Source organism: Myiozetetes cayanensis, unplaced genomic scaffold (genome assembly GCF_022539395.1).
Source record: "Myiozetetes cayanensis isolate MyiCay16 unplaced genomic scaffold, myiCay2020 scf15, whole genome shotgun sequence".
NCBI lineage: Eukaryota > Metazoa > Chordata > Aves > Passeriformes > Tyrannidae > Myiozetetes > Myiozetetes cayanensis.
Window position 1 is genome coordinate 3778782 of NW_026087159.1, and position 23493 is coordinate 3802274.

Sequence of the window (23493 nt, forward strand, 5' to 3'; positions counted from 1 at the left end):
GCTCAGTACACAATCTTGTAAGGAGACTACTTATTACATATTAGAAAATAACCACACATGGACACATGAAAAATATGCAGGTTTTTCCTCCACCTTTTTTTTTTTCACAATTAATAAAGGGTAGAAGTATCACATTATGTTTATGATAATCAGTTCCAGATTTTTACCTCATCCAGGAGAAGGTAAAATTGGAAATCTCTGTTAAAACATTCTCTAAATATTTTCTCAAATGTTCTAGATTAAGAGAATATTTTTACTGTTTAGCTTTTATTAACATCTTAAAGTACATCCTTTAGAAGTGAAACAAAAGACCCATTGGTGACAAAATTTTCAATGAGAAACATTAATTTTAGTGTTTTCTTTTTCTGTTATGAAAATGGTGCAATAATCTCAGACTTTCCATAACTGTAAGAAACATTAAAAAGTGACAGAGTAAAAACAGATTGGAGGAAGATGAGTGAAAAAATAAAGCTTTTCTGTTATCAGGCCTCTCTGGGCTGTTTCTGAGAGCACAATAATCAATCTGATATTTAATCCCATGTGCTGCTCTTTCAAGTGTAAAGTTTCTAAGACACATTTCTACCTCTCCCTGTGTACCACAGCTCTTCACACAGTTGATGCCAAGAAGGGGGAATGATTAACTTGTCTTCTAATAAGGTCTGTATTTATTGTGTAACTTCAGTTCCTGCACTAAGTTCTGAGCCATGTTGTTAGAGTGAAACTCTTGCTAGATGGATTTACATTCAAGCCAGTCTTTGTTTCATAACTGAAAGGAGGGTAGCACATTTGGAGTCCCCACATATAGTCTGTTCTTGATGGTATAAGACTGTTATTCATTAAACACATAGAGATTCCTTAGGTCCAGATTGGCACTCAATGCACAAAATCCCAAGAAAAGGAATGAGAAAGGACTTAACGGCAATGATATTTATAAATTTCCATTTGCTTTAAAAATTATACTTTAACCTTTCAACTTAACTGTAATTTAATCATTTATTTTACATGGGAATTAGTAGGCTCTAAAAACGTCCCAGAAGATGTTTGAAGGCACTCAGGTGCTGCAATGAAAAGCACAATAAGCTGGATACAGGTAAGGACTCAGGCAGAACTATGCAAGTGTTAGTTTATGATCATCCCAATTCCCACTCCCCAATATCTCTCCTTTCTCCCCATTATTAGATGGTCTTATCCTTTATGAGGTCTCTTTCTGCCCTTTCTGAGGCTTTCAGAGATTTGTTTTTATTACAGGAGCATTTAGAATTTAATTTCTTGTCATTGTGACTCTGTATTAACTGGGTATACTTTATGTACATGAATACGTCTCATTATCCCTGTATCTTTTCCCAGAAGAATTATACAAGGGGCAATATTCACTGTGCTCAACTAGGCAAAGCAAACTGATAATTTCTGTGCCAGTAATTCAGAAAAAATATAAATCCACCACACAGAAAATCCAGTCTTGAACAAGCAAATCATTTACAGGCAGTTTTCACCCAGTTTCCTTGGAAGCATTATTCTCTTGATATATCTTGCATCACAATAGCAGACAAATCAGCTTGATTTTAAAAAGTGTAGAAGACTGTGTGGGTCTGTGTGCATAGGTCTGACATCCAGGAAGAGAAAAGAATGATAGAAGACAGCTAATTCTTAGTTCAACCAAGTGGTTTTCCATATGTTGAAAGAGTATATTTGATCACAAGGTGAATAATTTACAGAAAACTTTGGAATCTTTTTGGGGAAAAGGACATATTTTGGGGAGTTGGGAAGAGAAATCTCTGTATTTTATCAGAATTTATTCAAGCCTGAAGAATGACATTTCATACAGCATAAAGCTCTGAAGTTCAGAATTCAACTATGGGAGAGTTTAGTATAGATATGCAAAATGTGGCATTTCACATAAAAAATCAGAAGTACACCAAAAGATAGAGAAATGTGTAAGTGTTTTGTTATATTTGTTAGATGCAGCTTGATTAGATAACAAGGTAAATGGAGATTATAGTAAAAGTGTGGTGCGGCATAATGCAAAAATGCCTGTAGTGGTACAGATGAATAAAACCGAGAGAAAAGTATTCCCAGTTCATAAGAATTTGCATGCAAATTCAAGAAAATATTAGTTAATGTTTAAGGGCAAATATCTGTGATTTATACAATGCAGCAGAGAAGTAGTGGATGGATTTGCAGAAGCCTCACAAAGAATACAAAAGAAAATAGGAATTACAACAGAAAGATAATGACTTTCACCACACTTTAAACCAGATTGTGCAGTTCTCCAACACCCACAGTGAAAGAGGAAAACAGCTGGGAGGTGGAGGAACAACAGATTCTGCTAGGTGAAGACTCTTACAATATTTAATTCCTCCACTGCACAGCGCCTGCTGTGTTAATGCTCACCAGCGTTGTCAATGTGCTGGTGCTGTACTGCACTGTGTTCACCAACACAGTGGGTGCTTCCTATCTGCAGTATTTGGCAGTAGGCAGGAGATTTCTTGGGCTGGAGAATGTTCTTTTCAAGCTTTGTGTCCTAGTTTCATACACAGCTCTTTTAGTCTGCATCTTGTAAGTTCTTATTTTCATCACTTCCAGTGCCTTACCATTTTTTTTTTTAGTTTACTCATATTTCACAGCCCAACCCTAAGAAGCCTTAGAGAAATTTTCACCAAATGTTTTCATTAACAGTATATAGTCTAAACTGGCAATATTGGAACCTCTTCTCCTTTATGCCTGTCCATGACCTTTGTGATCTCACAGGAACATCTTAGATCCTGATGAACCCTATTGATGAAATCTGGCGGCATTTTACCCACCTAAAGTAGTCTGGGAAAAAAATCTTATCAGTTCAGATGGATAGGTTGGATATTGGGGAATATTTCTTCAATGGAAGTGTGGTCAGGCATTGGAAAGGCTACCCAGGGAATGGTGGAGTCACCATACCTGAAGGTGTCCAAAAATCATGTAGATGTTTAGTGGTGGGATTGGTTGTGCTTGGTTGGGAGCTGGGCTTGATGATTATAGAGCGCTTGTCCAACCTTAGCCATGCTATGATTCAGCATCTCTTTCTGCAGGTTTCCCCATCTCTGAATGTCCACTGAGTCTCCCAGTGGCTGCCCAAAGACTTGTGCAAATCAGATCTTTCAGTTCATATTGCATTGTATATGACCTTTATTCTTCCTTGTTCATTAGCTGAATGAGGTAAGTTGTTGTTTGTTTGGGGTTTTTTTTGGTTTTCTTTTTTTTAATTTGTGTTAAAGTTCAAGGCTATTTTGCTTCCTCAGAGTCTGAAACTTAAAAATTTTAGAAACTTGTGCCCAGCAGAAACACTTTTCCCCCCCGTCTGATTCAGGCTCTTGTTCTCAAAGTAATGATATCAGATTAATTAGCTACTGGAATATCCAGCAGTGCAGGTTGACATGCTTGTCTGTCTGTCTGTCAGAGTAACCTCTACAGGCACAAGCAAACAAAACAAAATGGCCAGTGCACACTAATTAGTCAAATGTTCAGAGCAGTTCTGAATCAGCTGAGTGAGATAGTACCAATGTACCACAGTATTTTTAATCTGTAGCCTGGCAATGCAAAGCCAAAATAACTTTATTGTCAAGGCAGATGAAAAGTTCCTTGATGTTGAAGCAAAATACCTGGTCCAGTGTGTTCAGTCTGTACCTTAAGTCTGTGTAAGGCATCAGGATGTAATGAAAGAGGAGCAAAGGCATTGATTTTCTCAATTGATCAAATCATAATAGAATAATAATATCAATCTTCTAATCTAATGATGTTTCTTGTAGTTTTATTTTGTATAAATAGGTTGTTAAGGGGTACAGTTGATACTGCCTAAGAATTACTGAGGAAATGCATGTAAAAGTCAGTTTTAGAGACTCAGATTGACCAATTATGCTCTCTTTAGATGACAAGAATCAGTGCCATGCATAACCCTTTTTCAAATAGTACTGAATATTTTATCATATAATAGAAATTGGTTGTACATTTCAGTTAAATAGAGACTGTAAAGAGGTCCATATGGAAAGCTTGAAAATGTTTGTCAAGTGTTATAGTTCCTTGATTTTCATGCTGGAAAAATACTTGAATTAATTTTACAAGGTTAAGATATTCAAAGTCATTTGGGCCCTCAAAAGATTATGAAAATTGGGTTCTATTAGTATACCTAATCTTATCAATACTCATCAGTATCTTTACTTAAAGTCAGTAATTACTAAAAAAATTTAAATCAGTAATTTATTTTATCCTAATTTAAAGAGAAGCATGAAAAATGCAGCACCTGCTATATTTATTACATCATTATACAAATTTTTGTTTCTATCATTTTATGTAGCCCTTTTCCTTAATGAATGTTTCTTTTTTTTGAAAAGGAAAATGAAAAACCTTTAAAAATATCTGCTCCGAACATCAATGGAGTGGCTCCTGTTCCATTTCTTCTTCTCCTTTCTTTTGACTATTCCATAGTAACTAGGGATTCTGAATTTCTGAAAACTAGTCTGCTCCAATTATATCTTGTTAGTACTGGGAGAGGGAGGGAGGGGAAGAGGAATTGCTCATTTTTTGAATCAACACAGATGAACTCCCTGACTTCATTCCGGAGGCTTTCATTCCTTTTACAGGGAAACAATGAGAATGAGTTTCACTGACACTACCAACAAGACTTCTGGATTGCTTGGTTGTTTATTTACCAGTGTAATATACAGCAGTTACAGTGGCATTTTCCATCTGTCCAAAGTGTTTTGGGGAGAGAGAGAAAGTGAATCCAATACTTACTTCCAAGGTAAAAATCGATTTTAACTAGAACCAATGCATTTTATATTGCTGTGCAACTCAAGACTAACTTAGTATTCATGATGCTTTTCTTCATGCAGTCCTCATGTGGTGTGTTTCATTTGCAAAGTGGCTTGCACAGGAATAAAGGCCCAGAGGAATAGAACCGTTCTACTTTATACAAAAAGTAAATTAGTTTTTCTTAGCATTCTATCTCTTCATCATCTGGAAAACCTGCTGCCAGTGAAATTTTCTTCTGATGTCCAGTGGATTTTGTAATAAATTTGTAGCTTGTTTAAAAGGCAGCTGCAGTTTGCACATAATCAGCAAACATCTGCAGTAACTCAAAAGGAAAAGGTAAACCATTACCACTAGACAAAATGATCAGGGAATATCAGGTACAGCAGATGCAAATGTTAGTAATAACTGAAAAGCAAGTAAGCCAGACTGCTTTAGGAGGCTCAGTAGTGTCCAGGAAAAATAGGGGTTGTTGCCTGTCCTGACACACAGAACAACTGTTAGATGGATCCAATAATGTCCACAGGAGAAAGTCTAATGACAATTATCAAGATTGATGGAAAATGTTTGGTTTTGCTAACTTCAAACAGTGTAGATGCAATTTTGTATGGTATCCACTTAGTGAATATTGATGAATATTATAATTGTCCTCACACTGATAACATGTCCCTAAGATCAGAATCTGGCACTCTCATGCTTTTGCTGTAGAAAGAGGACTATTTCCACACACACCCAGATGACTGTAGTATGCATTTTGTTCATTTGTTAAAGTAGATAACACCCCAGATATCCAGCTTTTATTGGCTTTTGCATTTTCAAAGTAGTAGACAAAATCTTTGCTGAGACTCTGAATCTGCTTTGGAAAGCCTGTTTATTTTGGTTTTGTTTTTTTCTTTGGAGGTACAGTAGGTTCTTAGTGAAGTTAAGTGGCTTTCCCTAAGGCATAAGAGTTGGGAGAGAGAAAAAGAAAGAATTAAGACAGAGTTTTCTGGCTCTCTATTTCATGTTATTATCCATCAGACCAAGCCAGCTCTACACTCAGCACTCAGCATGTTTCAAAGTGCTTTCCTGGGAGGATACAACTGACACAGAGGGGAAAACTTGTTGTTTGGGTGCGTGCTGTGTGTGGCCATCAGGTCTATCACACTGTTTCAAACAGAGCATGAGAGTCACACCAAATCACAGCAACCACTAAGTGACTTAGTAAAATTCACAGGGGAGGTCATCATGTCCACACCAGTTTTTTGTCCTCTTTCCATTCCTCCTACTCAGTAGGCAAACAAATATGTTCTGTGTGGATACATATCACAACAGACTGACAATCAGTGAGCAATCAAAACAAATTACTGACAAAATCCCTATGTCAACTTAGTAGCAAATCTAAACACCACAAACTTTACTACAATGAATATAATAGGGAAAAGAAAATGCTGATTTCATAATGCTGCCATAAACAAAAGGAAAATAATTAACTGAAACCCTAAGCAGGAAATTACATCAATTTAGTTTCTCTTCTACTGTCCTCATTTTAAAATTCCTTTTGTCTGTCTGTCTTAACTCTATCTCACATAATTTTTCTCATTTTTTTAATGTTCTGATGATTTTTCTTTCTTCAAGATCAGCTTTTTGTATGCATAGTTATACCCACTCTTCCCATATGCATCAAGATGCCACACTTATGCCTCTTACTAATTAATCTTCTCTGTTCTGGCTTTAAATTTTAAACATCAAAAGATCTTGGAAGTCTTGAAAATCTTACTACTTAATGGTTCATATTTAACTCATGTTAAACTGCTTTTATCTTGCAAATGTCAGTCCTTCTGACTGGTTGATCTTCCTCTGGGTTTCGTGATCAGTTTAGTAATCATGAGTTAGAGCATTGCAAGTATTTAGCAATATATTTCAAGTTCAAGTGAAAATCTGTATGACTGGAAGGTGTTAATAAAGAAAGGAAAACCTAGAACTTCTAGGATATTTAAGTCACTCTTCTAACCTAAGACTGAGATTTACATTAGGACCTGAAAAGCAAATTCCACTAGTGACTGACATTTTTCTTTCCTGGAAAAGAAAGTTTTGGAAACTTTTAATTCCCCACTGAAGTGAAAATGGAGCCACTTCATACTTTTCAGAGAGGGGAAATGTTATCATAAAGTTTAGATTCTGCATTGGCTTATGAGTTCTGGATTCCATATCAAAATATTTTCATTCCACACCACTTTGAATCAAGCAGAACAGGAGCTTAAATGCTGTCACAGACGAGTATGTTAATTGGTCAGCGACAGCTTTTGATTCAGTATTCCGGCCCAGGTCTTTGGAAATGGTTTCAGTAGCTTTTTGAACAATTGGTTCATTGTATATAATGGTCTTAGACCAGTGAACCAAATCCTGCCTGCCTTTCTCTTTAGTTTCAGTGGGAGTTTATAGGCAATGCGAACTAAAGGGAGAATTTTGGGTAGGTGGAATGCAATTATGAGACTGGAATTCATCCAGGTTTCAGGCAGAAGGAGTTGTGAATCTGTCAAGTGGCTATGAAACATGTCTCAAAGTTGTCCCCAAAGTAGAGGGAAAACAGTATAAGACTAAGAATTCTGTTCCCTCTCTCTGCTTTCAACGTATGGAGGTAAAGGGGAAAAGTGAGAAGAAGCAAGAGCTGCTTCACAGAATGTTCAGAGAAAACCAGAGGGAAGTGCCGAAGAAGGGAGAAAATGCCAGTGACTGCCACAGCATGTATTTTATTTTATTTTATTCCTCATTCTGTTAGCAGGTGGTAAATAGAAGAAGTGTGTCTAATGCTCATGAAGGTAATAAAACGTCTTGAGGTATGCAGAGTGTGGGGTAGCTTTCAGTCCATATTTTATGTAATAGCCCTTTGTAGGAAATGCAGAGGGAGAGGAAAGTAAGGTGCAGAAACCTCATCAAAGTTCAATTTTCTGAAGCATTATAATTGGCTAAAGAGAACTGTGTGACCAGTTATCATTAAATTATGAGAAGTCCTCTATTTACCTCTCCCCACTTGCCTGGAGTCCATAAATCCTGTCTAGTGAAATGCCTTCTCAGGAATCAGGCAGAGATGTGGTTTAAGCTGAGCCTATTTTTTGGTTCTACTCTCTTGTAAGAAATAAGGATAGATTTTTGATGCTTTCAGTCAGTCTCCAAATTGACATAACAGTAATTAGAAGTGATTTTCCTGGTTTCTATCTCCCCCTTACCAGTTCAGTCTTCCTAGGCAATAACATTCTCTAGAGATTAAAGTGACAGACTGCAGTTAAGTTAGAAACAACACGTCAGAAATAGCTGCTGATTGCTGGATTGGCAATGTTGGACTCCAAGAAGCCCCACAAAAATATATGTCAGAAAGTGGGAAAACTTTTATTTTTCAGTCAATTTTCTCCCTGGCCCTTTGCTCCAATGAGGTGGTATTTTGAAAGTCCTGTCTGTTTTCACCTGTATGTTGAAATACCATGTTATTTAAAATGTTTCTGTAATTTTTCCTTTACTTATTAATTTAAAGTATTTTTCTGAAGTTAAAATTAGTTCAGAGACTGTTAGGAAGAACAGTGCTCTTTTGTTTGGCATTTTTTTGCCCAATAGTATAACATTTCAATAAAAATGATGTACAGGTCAGATACATGTACAAGGAAAATATATGACATTTTCCTAATCAGATTGTCAAGAATATGAGCAAACCCAAAGCATAACCCCAAAATTCAGACATGTGTGAAACAGAGATATTCTTTGGAACCAAAAAATCCTAAAAGATAAAAAACCCCCCTGTTTAATTCTTTAAGAAACTGTAATTAACTTTTGTAATAAATGTTCCTTCTAAATGGCTACACAGGGAAGCATCTTCTGAGAATGGAATATAAAATAATCTTAAGGCAATTACAAAGAAGTTTTTGATTTGCAAAATTTAGTATAATTATGTAATTTTCTTTTGTGTGCAAGCAGGCTTGGCATTGAACTCCCACAACATGATGAGTCATATGGAGCTGGTTATTTCCTTGAGAATAGCAAGAAGCAAGTGAAAATTATCATTTGAATACAACAGCCCGTGAGTACAATGCATGAATCTAATTTTACAGTAGAATCAATGGCAAAAGTTCACCCTGATACTTGAAGATGCTGCATCAAAGGTGTTATCTGGAGCGCTTGAAGGCCTGACAGGATGTGCAGTGTTAAAATGCTCCTTTCCCGAGATGTGAAAATGCTTTCAATCACCACCTTCAGATGGGTTCACTCTGTTAAAGATTTTGTCTCTTTGCCAGTAAGTTTGTCATGAAGGAGCTGTAAGAGTGTGTTTGACTTTATTAAGCACTGTGAAAGGTGAGCATATTGAAGACATTTAACAGGTTCCTTATATCAGACTTGTTAGAAATGGAAAGCTTAGTAAATTAAATGTTGCCCAACTGAATACATGACAGTATATGTGTAGATATAAAAATTTGTAGTATATGTAGGCAAAGTAAAAGTGTATCTAATTAGAGATACAGATAATCTAGACTTTAATGACTAAATGTGTTCTCTTGGAACAGAAAATTGCTGATCTCGGTGATATTAGTCCACAAAATAATTTGGGTTACATCCCATTTTTGTTTCGAGCCAAGCAAATATTATTAATTCATTTAGAAATAATCTGCTATTTCTTTTAGTTTTCAAAGTCCTTTTTACTGCAAAATTTATTCCTGAAAGGTGCTTTATCACATTCTGAAAGTTCAGTGTTCACCAAGAACAGGGATTCATCTGTGAAGACAGACTTTGAGTTACCTTTGGTATTTTTCAAGAAATGCAAATATTTATATTTTTTTTACAATTTTTGTTTTGTATAAACAATTATTAGAATTAAGTCCCTTTAAAAAACACAATCAGATGTTAGTGATGCCCAGAGACAGGTGACAGGTAACGTGAATAACTCAGGAAATGTTAAACATAAAAACCCTCTTTGGCAGTTAAGGTCGTCAAATAGGTTTTCCCAGACAGGCTGTGAAATATCCACTCTTGAGGATAATGAAAATGAGACTGGCCCAAGGCCCCTGACATCCCACCCTAATTGACCCTGATTTGGAGTTGGAGTAGCTGAGCTCAGGAGGTCCCTTCCAACCTCAGTGATTCTCTGATAAATATTAATCAATAAAGAGGATTATTCAATGTTTTCAGAGAAAGGAATTTCTAATTAATTCACCCTTTTCAAAATGAAATATGCCACTACTAACACGGTTTTTAGAGTAGGAATCTATATTGGAACTAATTTTTTTTCAGTGCATTCTGACTCTGGCAAGAACTTGTTGTGCCATCTCTCATCATTAAGACATACATGACATGTTCACAGGACCAAACCAAGTGCTTTTTACAGGACATATGCTATGTGACTTGAGACACATTAAAAGATAATTAAGCATATTAAACAATAATTTGATTTATTTCATATTTGTTTTATATGGGGATATAAAAACTGATTCATGCCTAATTCATTTCCAAGGCAATATCTTTTCATGGCACAGATGTTTAGTGAGCAGAGTGAGCAGTAACAATGTTGTCTGTGCTGCTCATGTAGTGGCAGAGAAAAACTTGACCAGACAGTCTGTAATCAAAGAATCAATCCCATAAAGAGGACAAATACATTTGTCCCTGAATACTTCTAAAATAGGTTGATCAGAAGTTGATCACAACAAATAATGTGAGGAGTGATAAAAACAGTGAAGGACATTTAACTAGGAGATGAAAAAAAGAAAACCTAAATTCTGTTCCAATGAGTTTTTTTCCCAGTGATGAACAAAAGTGACTTTTATCATAGGCACAAACATAAATAAATTGTGTTAATTATTCTTTTGATTTTCCTTGCGTAAGGATGATTGCTTGAATACATGAAAATTGCACAATAGATTTAAGATCAACAAAATTACCATTTCTTCTTTATCTAAACCAGGTATAGATTTATTCTGATTTTACAGATAACAAAGAATTCTAAAAATTGAAAATAGAAATATGAAGTTAAATATGCAAAATGTTAAATGCAAAGTTTATAATTAAAAAAAAACAAGTGATCTTCTATGTTAAAATATATTCTGGTTTAGATCGCTGGTGTGTTGTGAGTAATCCCTTGCTATAAAACATCATTTATAAAACACCACTTAACACATCTTGTATGAAGTATCTATTATTAGGAGGTTGTTGATTTGTAAAGAGGAGAAGAATACTCAAAGGTAGAGGTGAGATAAAGGATGATATTCCGCTTTTGTAAGTACAGTTTTCAAGGAGGCAAAACAAGCCATGGAAAGTTTTAGCAGTTATTATTCTGGAACACTATTATTTTAGGAATTCTTAAGAGAATGAATTTAGAAGTCAGATTTAGAAACGCACAGAACTTGCAACATGGATGTGAAAAATAAAATGTTGCATTTGAGAGCTTTTCCAATATTATCTTGGCACAATGTCAGTCATTCTCAAACGTTGCACAGCCATCAAGGTCATCCAGCAAACATCACACTGCAAAGAAAACCTCCCACTGGGTTGGCCTGTGACACTGATGTGATTTGGAGGGAGCTCTGGAATGATTTTCATGGTACCAAGTGACTCAGAGAACAAGGGTCTCCTCTCACATGGTCCATGGTGTGGCTGTGCTTGTCCTTCAGAGTCTTTATTTTGATGTCTCTTATTGTTAATTCATTTTTTACAAATTCCAGACTTATTTCCCGGGGTGGAACTGTGTTAGGAATCCGGGAAGGCAAAGTGTGCTTAAATGGGACATTTAGGTTATGTTGGCTAAAGTTTTGTATTCCACCAGTATTCTGAAAGCAGTTTGTGCTCTATTGAATTAAATGAAAGATTTATTATAAATTATTTGTTTTACAAGTAAGAATGATTGTGTCTGGAGACTGAGGCCGTTGTCTGAGCAAGAGTCCAGCCTAATGAAGCTGAAAGGAGGGCAGGTCTGAGGTACTTCTGTGTTCCAAGCCCTGGCTTTGCCTGGTGTCCAGCCAGGCTCTGGCTCTTCACACAACCTGAATTGAAACAATGGCTGAGAGTCATCATTCCAGTGGGGATGATCAGGCTGGAATTATTATTTGATATTAGCAGTTTCTTCACCAGCCCCATAATGATTTACAAAATGTGCATTCTGATATTAATGTACACTTATATAATGTGGTCTGAATAAATTGTATCCACAAAACCTGTTTTTTTGGGGGTCAGACTTCACAACACATCTTTGATTTCAACTCCAAAGAGTCAATCTCCAAACTTCCACAGTGGTCAGGACACTAAACTGCTCCTTTTGATAGACAGGACAACTTATTAGCATTTTTTTCTCCCTGTTTGTCATTTTTCAGAAAAGATCTGATTTTGAAGGCAGACCCCGGGAAGTTTTTCTCATGATAGCTACAGCAGATAGTGTTGAAATATTGTTTTTAGGACTTGTTTACCAACATGATTTTCCTTCAATGTTTTTCTAAATTAATAAAATTGGTGTTTAATCTCCGTCAATCATCTATTTCTATTAGGATGTAAGTGCACTTTTTTAATTCATATATATGTATGCTATCATGGAAACCCCCATTTTTAGATCTTGGCTGGGTTATGCAGGGCTCTCTGCAGACCTATAATAAAGAAACAAGTTTTTACTCCAGAGAATATACAAAATACATGAAAGAGAAGATGAAATAACAGGGCAAGACAGACCATCAAGATTGGAGAAGAGAAGGAAAATAACATAAAAAATGAACAGAACTAAGCAAAAAAGCAAAAGTCACTGATGTCTCCCACTATAACAAGAAACATAAATTTTATGATATCTGATCAAATATGTTCTTAGGTGCACAGATTTTACAAATAGTAATAATTAATAATATATACTTAATTTATTTCTAATTAATTAACTAATTTCATTGCTTTCTTTACATTTTAGGCAATGACACTCACTGTTTCTCTCTACTTTTTAGGTAATTTTTGATTTCTCTCAGAATTTTGAGTGCTTTTGTCTTCAGGGTCTTTGGCTTATCTGGTCTACTTCTCAGTTTTATCAGTAGTGTCCTCTGTGGACAGTTATTTCCTTAAGTATTTTATGCAATAAATAACTGATTTTGAGAACTGATCTTTCCTGCTCTAATTACAGAGATGCTTAGAAGTAAGTTGTATTGTTTTTGTATTATATATAGAATATGCCCTTGGTCAGCATTCTACATAATTGTCAACTCTGTATAATCAAGATTCTAGACATGTTTCTTCCACCAAGAAGAACTTGACCAGAGCTAGTTTCATCCTAACAAAAGGTTCCACTTCCCTGTTTTCTCACATTCTGCACTGGAAATTTTTTAATTTGAATTATTTCTTATTCTCTAGCTTTTCCTATGTTCATATTTACATCTACAGTCATGCATCCTACACATGCAGATTTATGAAATCCTTAAAACTTGAGAGAAACATATGTCTAACTAAATACACACAAATTAATTCCTATTTGAAGATTATAATGCTTTTTGGGTTTTGGTGATTTGTCATATTAGACTATCATAGAAATAGTAAAACTTTGCATTGTAATGTTCTCGAATTCCCTCAACACCTGTGTTAAGGGCACACAGTTCTGCTGATGAATGTCCCATTCTTTAAGTAGTGATATGTCATTAATCACATTAAGAAATAGACCTAACGAACCATAAATTAAAAGTAAGACTGTGTTACTAGCTCTCTTTTTAGTAGAAATTAAATAGTCTATTAATATCTCTGCATTTAAGATAAAGGAACAGCTGGATATGTTACTGCCATGCTGGGTCCTTTTCCAAAGCAATGCTCCCCATCACAGGGACAGTTCAGTCCTTGCCCTGTACTCTGGAACTGTGACAGAATTCACTCCTGTGTCTGTGACTTTCCTCTGAAGATTGTGTTCCATATTGCACACTGTGCTAATCATAGCCAGAGGATGGGCAAATTACTGAAGTCTAATCCTGATTTATTCTTTCTGTGAATAGAATTAGAAAACTGTTTGGCATTATAGCCTGAAGCAGTCTGGGAATGATATCCACAACTGGAGCTATTTCCTCCAACAGTTATGTTGAAATTGTGATTATCAGAAGCTGCATTATTTAAAAAAGAAAGTTACGGCAAGGAAGAGATATAATTAGCATAATCTGTTCTTTAAAAGCTATACCTGCCATTAAAGTTTTAAGGAAATAAAATCTTAGCTGAAATCATCTTTGTATTTTACTGACATTCATTTCCATACCGTTCTGTCAGAACAGCATAAACTTGGTGTTGACAAAGTCTGAGATTTCAAAGTTGTGTTCAGTTTATGTAATTTTCATATGTCTGTAAGAATGTAACTGGTTTTCTCAGATTTCATACAAATTTCCATTTAACTCCCATCATTTTATAACACTAAGATTCTGCCTTTGTCCTTCTCTTCTTAAGGCTGAACAACCCAGTTTTCTCCATGAACATTGTGTTCCTGCTTCCTAATGGTCTCGATGGCCTTCTGCTGGACTATCTCTAGTTTGCCCATGTCTTTCTTGCACTGGCAAGCTCCAAACTGGCCACAGCACTCCTGGTACAATCTTGCAAGAGTCAAATAGAGGTAATAAATGATTTATCCCAAGCTTTTGACTATGCTTTTGCTAATACAGCCCAGGATGCATCTGGCCTTTGGTTCAAGAGTAACTTATTACTGATTCATGTTCAACTCCTTCACCACAGGACCCCCAAGTCCTTTTCTCCATGTTGGAACTTTATCCAGGACCTGATACCTCTCAGATATGCTTCCTTTTTTGCATATGAATTTAAAAATTTTAAAAATGCCAGACATCTACAATATCTGTTCACTTTGAATGGCTGTCTAAAAACTATTCTAGAAATTCAGGCCCTAAATTTTTACAACACTTACTTGTCAGTAGGAATAAAAAAGACAGAAATATCACAATCAATGAGAAAAAAATAGGAACTGAACCCATAAAGGTCACTTTTCACTCTTAGCTGCAAAGATCTGTTATTTCAGGTGTAGCAATGTCTAAATTCTTTTATTCATTGAGGTGTCACCTCTCCTTAGGCATGTAAAAATTTCTCCTTTACTTATGCACACCTAATGAGGATTAAATAAAGAGGCTTTTTAAAGCCCTGGACTCTGCAGAAACCAGTAGAGGTAGAAACATAAACTGCTTTAATATTCAGGCTTTTATTTTGGGACACAGTAGTAGTAAAAGTGTTGCTGTTCATACACTTTTCAGTGAAAATAGAATAAGTCACAGATGTGTTAAATGGTGTTCTATCTTTTAAGTTTCTTAACTTTTTTTTCTTTTAACTGACAGGTCAGCAACTCTACAGGTGAAATCCCATCTGAGGCCATAATTCTTTACTGGATCAACGTGCTGAGGAAGCACCATGGCATGACAGAGTAGCCAGGGGGATGTGGCACTGGTGACACTTCTGTTGGTGCATGTCCTTCCCAGATACCCACTGCTGATGTGGCAAGGAGTTGCCAGGGAATCCCTGAGGAAGGGATTCCCCTAAGCAAGTGCAAGATTCGGTTGGGTTTTGGGTTTAAAGCCACATTGTAACTTCTACTTGCCTTCTCTTCAATACTCTTAAGCCTTACAGACAAGGTTATGTGGTGGGACAGAACAAGGAAAGACCAATTCAGTGTTCAAAGGGAGGGTATGAGCCCTTCATGTTCAACTATAGAACTGGGCAAATGATGTAGTGATGAAATCCAAGTTTAGAAATCCTTGTTTATCTGTTTATGTTAGGGATGCTATAAAAAGCATATCACCATGGCATCCCAGCTCTTTCCAATTAAAGAAAAGTATTTCTACCATTTACTTAGCAACTTTGACAATAGCCTACAGCAGCAGTAAAACAACTTGACTGCCTGGCATTTCACAAGATAAATTCTTCAGTATGGTCTGTTTTTTCTTGCACTGTTGCTTGCAAAGACTTAAAAAGTTACTGCTTCTTCAGCGACTGAGACTGGTATTGTTACACTCATTTGAGCTATGGATCACTAGGTACACTTTGTACCTTCACACGCCAGTTTGAGAAAAATCAATTTTAGTCTCGAAGAGATGAAACTAGTGTTGCAGAAGATCAGTGCACATTTCCAGGTGCTGCAGGGCACTGGCATCTTAACGTGGATTCAACAAAACATGACATAGGTATGGTGCAAAATTGCTTACTCTTATGCTAAGAGGCCTTCTGAAAAAAATTACAGAGTAAATCACAGTACTGTGAGGAAGTCTAAGGCACAGCAGCTGCAGTAAACACTTCTAAATTATTTACAATCTTAGAATTAAAAACGTGATTTATGTTAGTAACCATAAATTACTATGCTAATAAATGTTATAGGTATAATAGATAAAAACAGATAATATTTGATATAGAGATTAAAAATAGCATATAGTTGATGTTGAGGAAAGAAGCAGTTTGTACATAATAATGTTTAGAAGTATTTAAAATACTTCTGTCCAGTTAGAGCTTGACTGTTACCTAACATGGAGATAATGTCAAAACAGTTAATCTTTTTCTTGATTTACATTTTAAATTTCTGCATCACTTTTATATATCTGCAAAATTTGAGAAAGGATCATTTCCTTTCTTTGTCCTGCTCTATTACTACGCAGATAGACAAGTTAATTTCCAAATTCCCTTTTTGTAATTTAGAAGTGGGTGTACCCTTCACTGTCTGAGGGACTCAGATTGCACTTCCATGGGATATTAACTGTTCTTTCAGTGAGCACAGACCAGAAATGCTGAGTCCGGATAAGACATTCTGCTGAACTTATATAAATGCTCTCTGCCAGATCATATTTATTAACATTTTTGAAGGAGTAACTTTGTCTCAGAAGAGGTTATGCTAGATCATGTATTATCTGTTTGTAAAAATCTAACTTAATGCTGGGTCAGGTATTGTCTCTTTTCCTGCAGCTGATATAAGTCAGATGTGTTCTGGTCTAAAGGATAAACCAGTATATATATTTCACTGTGCATTCAGGCTGACTTGATGCAGATATGTGCTTCTGTCTGGACTCCTACCAGCTGGAAGCAGTTGCTGCTCCCCCAGCCTTTCCTCCTCTTCCTGTCAATATTCCCCGTAGAAGGTAATCCTTTTTCTAATCTGCTGGATTTTCTTACCTTTGTGCTTCTTAACTAAATGATCCAAGTTAACAAATAGAGCATGCATAGTAGAATTTTGCTAATCAAACTGATTGGAACTGAAACAGGTTTGGAATTGCTTATTCAAGCAGGTCCACTGGGAGATTAGTGGAGGCAGTAACCTCTAACTACTGCAGCAGGCCCAGGGTGGTAATTATTTCACCAGTGTTGATCTGGCTGGAGAAGGATATATGAAAACAGCTTAAATGACAAACAGGGTATAGATCCTATATAAATATAGATTGGAGCTTTCGCTCCATTTCCCAGTGGAAGCACTAAATTTGCAGCCAACTGCAGGCTCAAGAGCAAAACCAAAAGAACAAAAAGGGAGGTTGTGTAAATAGATTTATGCAAGGATTTACTCCTTTTTTTTTTTTTTTTCAGTACACTTTCCCAGGAAATATTGTTAGACAAGAAGGAATGATATTGCAATACACTCTGTATTCTTCCTATAACAAATATAGGTTTGTGCAGAGAGAGTCAGAACTTGCCTAGTCATACCAGCTTTGTATGTGCTGTTTGAAAGAAAAAGGCAGGTGAAAATACACTTGCAAATAGCAGTTCTGTAGAACAAGCTGGATAAAGCATTTATAAAACAAGACCAATTTAAGAAATTCCAAGTATATAAGTGACTCAACATGATCATAAATCTGATCTTCATTGAAACTGAAGAACAAGCAAGGATGTTTAAAGTGTTGCATTATGAAAATTCTGGATTTTTTTCTTATTGTTTCCTTTAAAAACACAGCTGGTGATGATGACAAGGGTTTTGTGACAAATTATTTTAACATTTAAACATTTTACTCAGTGTAACTGGACACTTGTAACTTATCGTAATGATTTATGAGTAAAAACCCACCAGTGTTAAAATGTTCATATCTTTTCTGTAATTCTGGCAAAGATTTTCTAAACGATAATATTCTCCTTTTGTATTTCAGGGTTCCTATAGCACATAGCATGTTTGCATTTGTTCCTACAAGAAAAATTTCTCGATGACATAACCTTCACTTTATCCTCCTTTTCTTTTTTGAAAATACCTTTGAGCACAAATCATTGATCTGTTTTTTTTTTACATTACTAATACTATGATACTCTAGTTACAGATAATTTTTATCACAAGTAATTGTATTTGTAATCTAATTATCTAAAATATTGTCAGGATATGCAGTCTTGCTCAAATTACCTTTTACCGGGAGCTAAGTTTCTGTAGACAACATGTATACTCAATATATTTCTTTTCTCATAAAAGGAAGTTGAAAGAAGAATCCCTTTATCTTGGAGGGGGGTGCTGTTGTTCTATTTTTGTTAACAAGAGATGTATCAGGAGCCTGGTTGATAGATTAGGTCATCAGGAAAATAAAGAGGAATTTAGGGCAGTGTAAGACCTGTCCATTCATGGAAATCACTGTGGAGAGGTGGATCAATGGGTTATGTTTTCAAAAAAGCAGTGCAGGAAGGATGGGTTAAAGCTTTGCTAATATTGTCCATATGTTATAAGCCAGAACCAGTGGACCATTTTAATGTTGTGTTTCCCTGAGGTAAGAAGTGTTTGCCGTTGGAATTCAAGCTCTTTTATTTCCATCTTATTTTGCTTAATTAAGAAATCTGCTGTATTTGAAGAGAAAAATTCCTGCTTCCTCCATTAGAAATGAATCACTCTGCTCAAAATCAAGTGGAACAATGTAAACATTTCCTGGAAATCCTCATTGTGTTTCTGTGTCATTAACTGTCAAACAATAAAATTTATCTGCTGAAATTATGGTTGTGGAAACCCACTTATGTGAGCCCTAGCATGTAATTCCAGACTGTTGTCATGCTGTTCAAGAATTGTTCTTCATATATATTGGCTTTTCTGTGACCCTGTGACCATATGCTTAAAAGTTTATTTTCAGGAGCTGAATCAGTTGATAAGACTGAGTTATATTTACATTATCTCCACTGTTACACTTAGAGAAAGCAAAACTCAGTTTTGGAGATTTTCCTAATTAGTCATCACCTTGAATGGAGTGTGCTGGAGGAAGATTGCCTCAACCACAGTCTATTTTTCATTGTTTTCTATTTATTTCATATTTTGAGACTAATGCTTAGAGTAGCATTACTGCTCATTACCCTGCTTAGCACTAAACTGTTTCCACTAACTGGTAGAATCAGGTTTTTTTTGAGAAAAATGTACTTTTTCTCTTAGTTTGCTGTTTCTAAACTCAAAAAATACATCACCTGACATTTTCTTTTTTTTTTTTGCATTTTCTACAATACTATAATTGCTGTACAATGCTAAAATTATCTGTGCTTTCAATTATAGGTGATTTCAAAATTAGTTGATTTATAGAAAATATTGTTGAATATATCTAAAACAACCTCACCCCCATTCCCTTCCACATATAGGAAAAGTAAACCCACATTTTTTTCTGTGTTTCTGTTCTTACTGCCTTATATAAAAAGCAGAGCTTTTTCTCCTCTGATTATCCCCTGTATTACTTCAATTTAGGACATCTTTGAAGAAGCTACTCTAGGCAGCTAACATATAAGGAACTGAGAACTCATAAATTAATTAGATAATCTCCTTCCTTGCCTCAGCTTGCTCCAGTGAGTGCTCTTTTTTAAAATCTCATCAGCTTGTTTTGACTTGTAGTGGCTATTCAGAAGGATCTATAACTTTTGCTGTTAATGCCCAGCTGTGCAGTCCATAGTTGCAATGATTGACTTTGCTCTGTTGAATCCTGGGGTAAAGGTATCTGAGCACATTTGGATGGGAGTTATTTTAAATATTGGCTGAAAAGATGGTAGATCATGGAAGGTTAGAAGTCCAAAAATGTGAATTCAATTTATTTTATTCCAGCTTAGCACCATTCATCACACCTGGTATTTTCCCTGTTCTGTAAACAGCAAACGTATCAGGCATTGAATCAAAACCAAACCTAAACTGTAGTTACACCTTTACAAGGAATAGATTAGCTTGTCAGAAATTCATTAAAATGATAATTTGTGAGTGTTTTAATGGAATTATTTTGACACATAGACAGAAGACGCAACAGAAGGAAACAAGAAAACCGTGAGTTAGTTACTTGAACTTAAAAACCACAGCTGAAATATCAAAAGAAAAAATTTGTGTTTATTTTTGCTTCAATACTTGTGACACGTCTCACAGATATATCATCTTTACCTATGGTGCTATAAAAGACCTTTTTGAAACATGAAATATTGTGAGAAAAACAATGCTGTTATATTAAGCATCTTTATTAATATGGATACTTTGTGATTTAGCTGTGTCTAACTTCAAAACATGATGTTTTGGAAGACATAGTACAACCAGAATTTAGAATGAATGTGAGAAATAACTATTTGGGGATGGATATTTCACTGACAATTCAAGTTTAATCCTTATTCAAATTGAATTTCCTTTGAGAAAGCTTAAGGCCATCAATCTATTATCAGACAACAAAACTGACTATTACTCATTTGAGTTGTTATTTTTTTTTATTAAACCTGAAAGAAGTATGGTGAATGAATGTGTTTGTAAACCAGCCTGCAAAAACACAGCAGATTGATAGTCATGTTTAATTTGGTAAGAAAAGAGCTTTAGTGCAGTTTGTGTTTTCAGATCTCTTTGTTCCTAACGCACCTCAGTTCTCATTCCTCAGTTCTCATTTTGTGCAGGGCAGGGAGTCATGTCTGATGTCACTTCCAACCCAAACCATTCCACGATTCTAAGATCATCTCATTCCAACCCCTCTGCCACTAGACTAGGTTACTCCAAGCCACATCCAGCCTGACTTTGAACATCTCCAGGAATGGGGAGTCCACAACCTCTCTGGGCAACCTGTGCCAGGGCATCAGCACCCTTACAGTAAGACATTTCTTCCTAATATTTAATCTAAATCTACCTTCAGGTTAAGGCCACTGACTTTTATCAGTCATTTCTTCAGTCTCCTCAGGCTTCACTCTGCTGACAAGTGGTTGGGATCTGCAGCCTTGCTCATCTCTGTTCTGTACCAGTAACAACTTCCTTAGCTCTGAACCTCTACTTTATGTGGACAGTATTGTTTTCCTCCCCTTCTGCTCTTTAAAATAATATTAATTTGTTTATTTTGCCAAAAAAAAAAAAAGGCTTTTGGGGGAACAGCCATAGATACTAATTAAGATAGTTACACATTAATAGATTGCTTTTCTAGAGGTTTAAAAGTCTCTGTACATTGTAAAGTTAAAATTAATCCTCTTCCAGTGACATGTAAATGAGGACAGGTATTATTTGGAAAAGAGGAGTAAAACCCATAGCCTCTACCTCATTAAGTTATTTTGGTATATAACCATAGTAATCAGTGTGGCTAGAGGATGAAACAGATGCCCAATATTATGATTAAGGATATGTTTATACATATGTTTTGAAAGAAAACTCCAGAGACCAGGACATGTCAGGAGTCTATATCCAGGCAGTTCTTCTGAGCAGATAGGGTACAAGAATGACATTGCTCACCTCCTTTCTTTTTATGAACAATACTTTAAGGAATAAAACTCCACACTAAACCAGCAGGAATCCAGCTGATAGGGTTTAGTCTGAATGTGCTCCTCAGTCACAGCAGAAGCAGCACTTCAGGTAGATTCAGTGTTAATTTTTTTTCCCCAGATAGTTTTAACATTGGGATTTTGCATGAATTTCAAATGTTAAGTATACTAGTGATACAATAACACAAAATGATTAATGGCCTATCCTAAGAAATGTGTCATGTCAATAAAACTGTTTTTTAATAGCACTGTTGCAATTCCCAGTTGAAAGAATTTCAGGAGTCAGTTAAGACAAAACCTATTTTTCTTTATCAAAATTGCTTAGCAGTTCTGTACCTGAGCATAGAGGACAGAATGGGCTCAGTAACTACACAGAGGTTTATTGCCACTCTGCTCCCATTCCCTTACTCCTTACCAGGGAAGAGTACAAAAAAAAAAATATTGCTTGGAGTTCCTTTCCTACACCTCCTATAAATCCAGTAGCCAAACTAAACTCTAGTGCAAAACAAGGCTGGAAATATCACTGACTTTAAGCTATCAGAATACAGGAGCCATGTGCCCAAATACACTAATTGGAATATTGAAAAAGGTTTTTCCTTTGTGTTTTTGTGGTGTGACCAATAGTAGGAGGCTCTGGGTTTCTTTAATAGACTTCCTCTACTTTTTGAAAATTTAATTATTTTCCTTTGGGAAATCTACCCTGTCTGTAAAATCCATGTGTCTTCTTTCTTTCTCACCTGAAAGTGCCAGTGGGCCCATGCTCCTGTAAATATATAAATTCTGGCACTGCCACAGCCTGGGGTGAACTGCTGGGGTTCTAAAGCACAGGCCTTAGTTCAAATTAGTACACTAAGCTGTAATATGCCACATGGATTGTTTTGCTGTATGTTGTGGGACACTTGTCTATTCTAGGTTCATACATGCAAATTAATATTCCTGGCCCACCAGTTCAGCACACAAGTCATGTTGGTTTGGTGAACTCCTCCCTTCCGGTGGTGGTGTGTCTTTCACTTGGAAATTAGTCATAGATTTGATTGAAGGTGATGATGTTTTCAAGTTATTGCATTACTACGATACTCATTTCTTTAGCCAGAGTTTGTGCCCCCAAGAAGGCAGATGCAGCTTTCTGGGATCAATTAGACCTGGTAAAGAGAGAATAGTTAATAAAAGTGAAAAACAAAACAAAAACCTCTAGATCTCTGGAAATGTTGCTGCTGAAAAGCTCAAAAATTATAATACTCAAACTGATTGTATGAAATTTCCAGCTGTTAAAAGCTGAACTTGATTCCTTCTTTAATCACTGTGAACCCATAATACATGTCTAAAATTAAAGGTCATCCACTCATCCAGGGTCCTACAAATGTGCTTTAGCATTAAAAGGTTTACAATTGAAATCCACCAGGACTGGAAGGTACCAGCAGAGCCTGTAGGGTTGAACAGACTAGGGCTGTTTCTAGTCAACTTAATACATTTTATCTGTGTAGAGGCACAGCACGAGGGGTGTTCCCTAAAGGAGAGGAGCTGGGTACGTTGATGCAGTTGGGACCTCATCTCACAGTTCCCATGCCTGGGGATGGCATCAGGTCCAACACTCTGTGGGGCCAAGCTCAGGGTCAGGTCCAGTGATGCTGCCCATGGTCAGCTACATCCCAGTGACCTCCAACCAAATCTGCAGTGTCCGAGGTGAGCCTGGGAAGCCAATCCATGTCTTGGTGCAGGTCTGGATCGATTGGACCCACAGTTGTGCACAGCCCCATCTGTGACACAGCTGGTGCTGCAGTTCAGGCTGGAGCCAAGCACGAGAGTGTCAACTCATAAGCAGTTCCCAGAGGAAGGGGGGCTCAACCCTGGCTCAGCCCCCCCAGCAGGGCTGTCTGGGGATGGGGGCAGCCCAGAGCTGTGCCACGGCTGAGCAGTCCCTGAGCCCTGGCAGCAGGAGTTCCAGGAAGGGGGAAGCTCTTAAGGCCATTACACTTTGATGCATTAATGTTTGGGAGAAATCTGCCTATTTCTTTGCTTAGAATGATTTCTTTACCAGCAGAGCGGAGACTCTTTCTTTACATTTCTGTCGAAAAACAATTG

At 36.4% G+C, this 23493-nt stretch overlaps 1 long non-coding RNA gene across 4 annotated transcripts; it reads left to right on the forward strand.

Annotated features, from left to right (window-relative positions):
- The first annotated feature begins 3062 nt into the window (after positions 1-3062).
- LOC126637469 (uncharacterized) lies at positions 3063-20681 on the forward strand. Of its 4 annotated transcripts, none has more exons than XR_007628334.1 (7): positions 3063-3189; positions 4611-4771; positions 8728-8830; positions 14179-14341; positions 15069-15911; positions 16748-16853; positions 20566-20681. It is a non-coding gene; the product is annotated as an uncharacterized LOC126637469 (long non-coding RNA). The 4 variants fall into 4 exon arrangements; XR_007628333.1 differs by lacking the exon at positions 20566-20681 and adding an exon at positions 12680-12713 and having other exon boundaries at positions 16748-18633; XR_007628332.1 differs by lacking the exon at positions 20566-20681 and adding an exon at positions 17847-18633.
- Positions 20682-23493: the final 2812 nt, after the last annotated feature.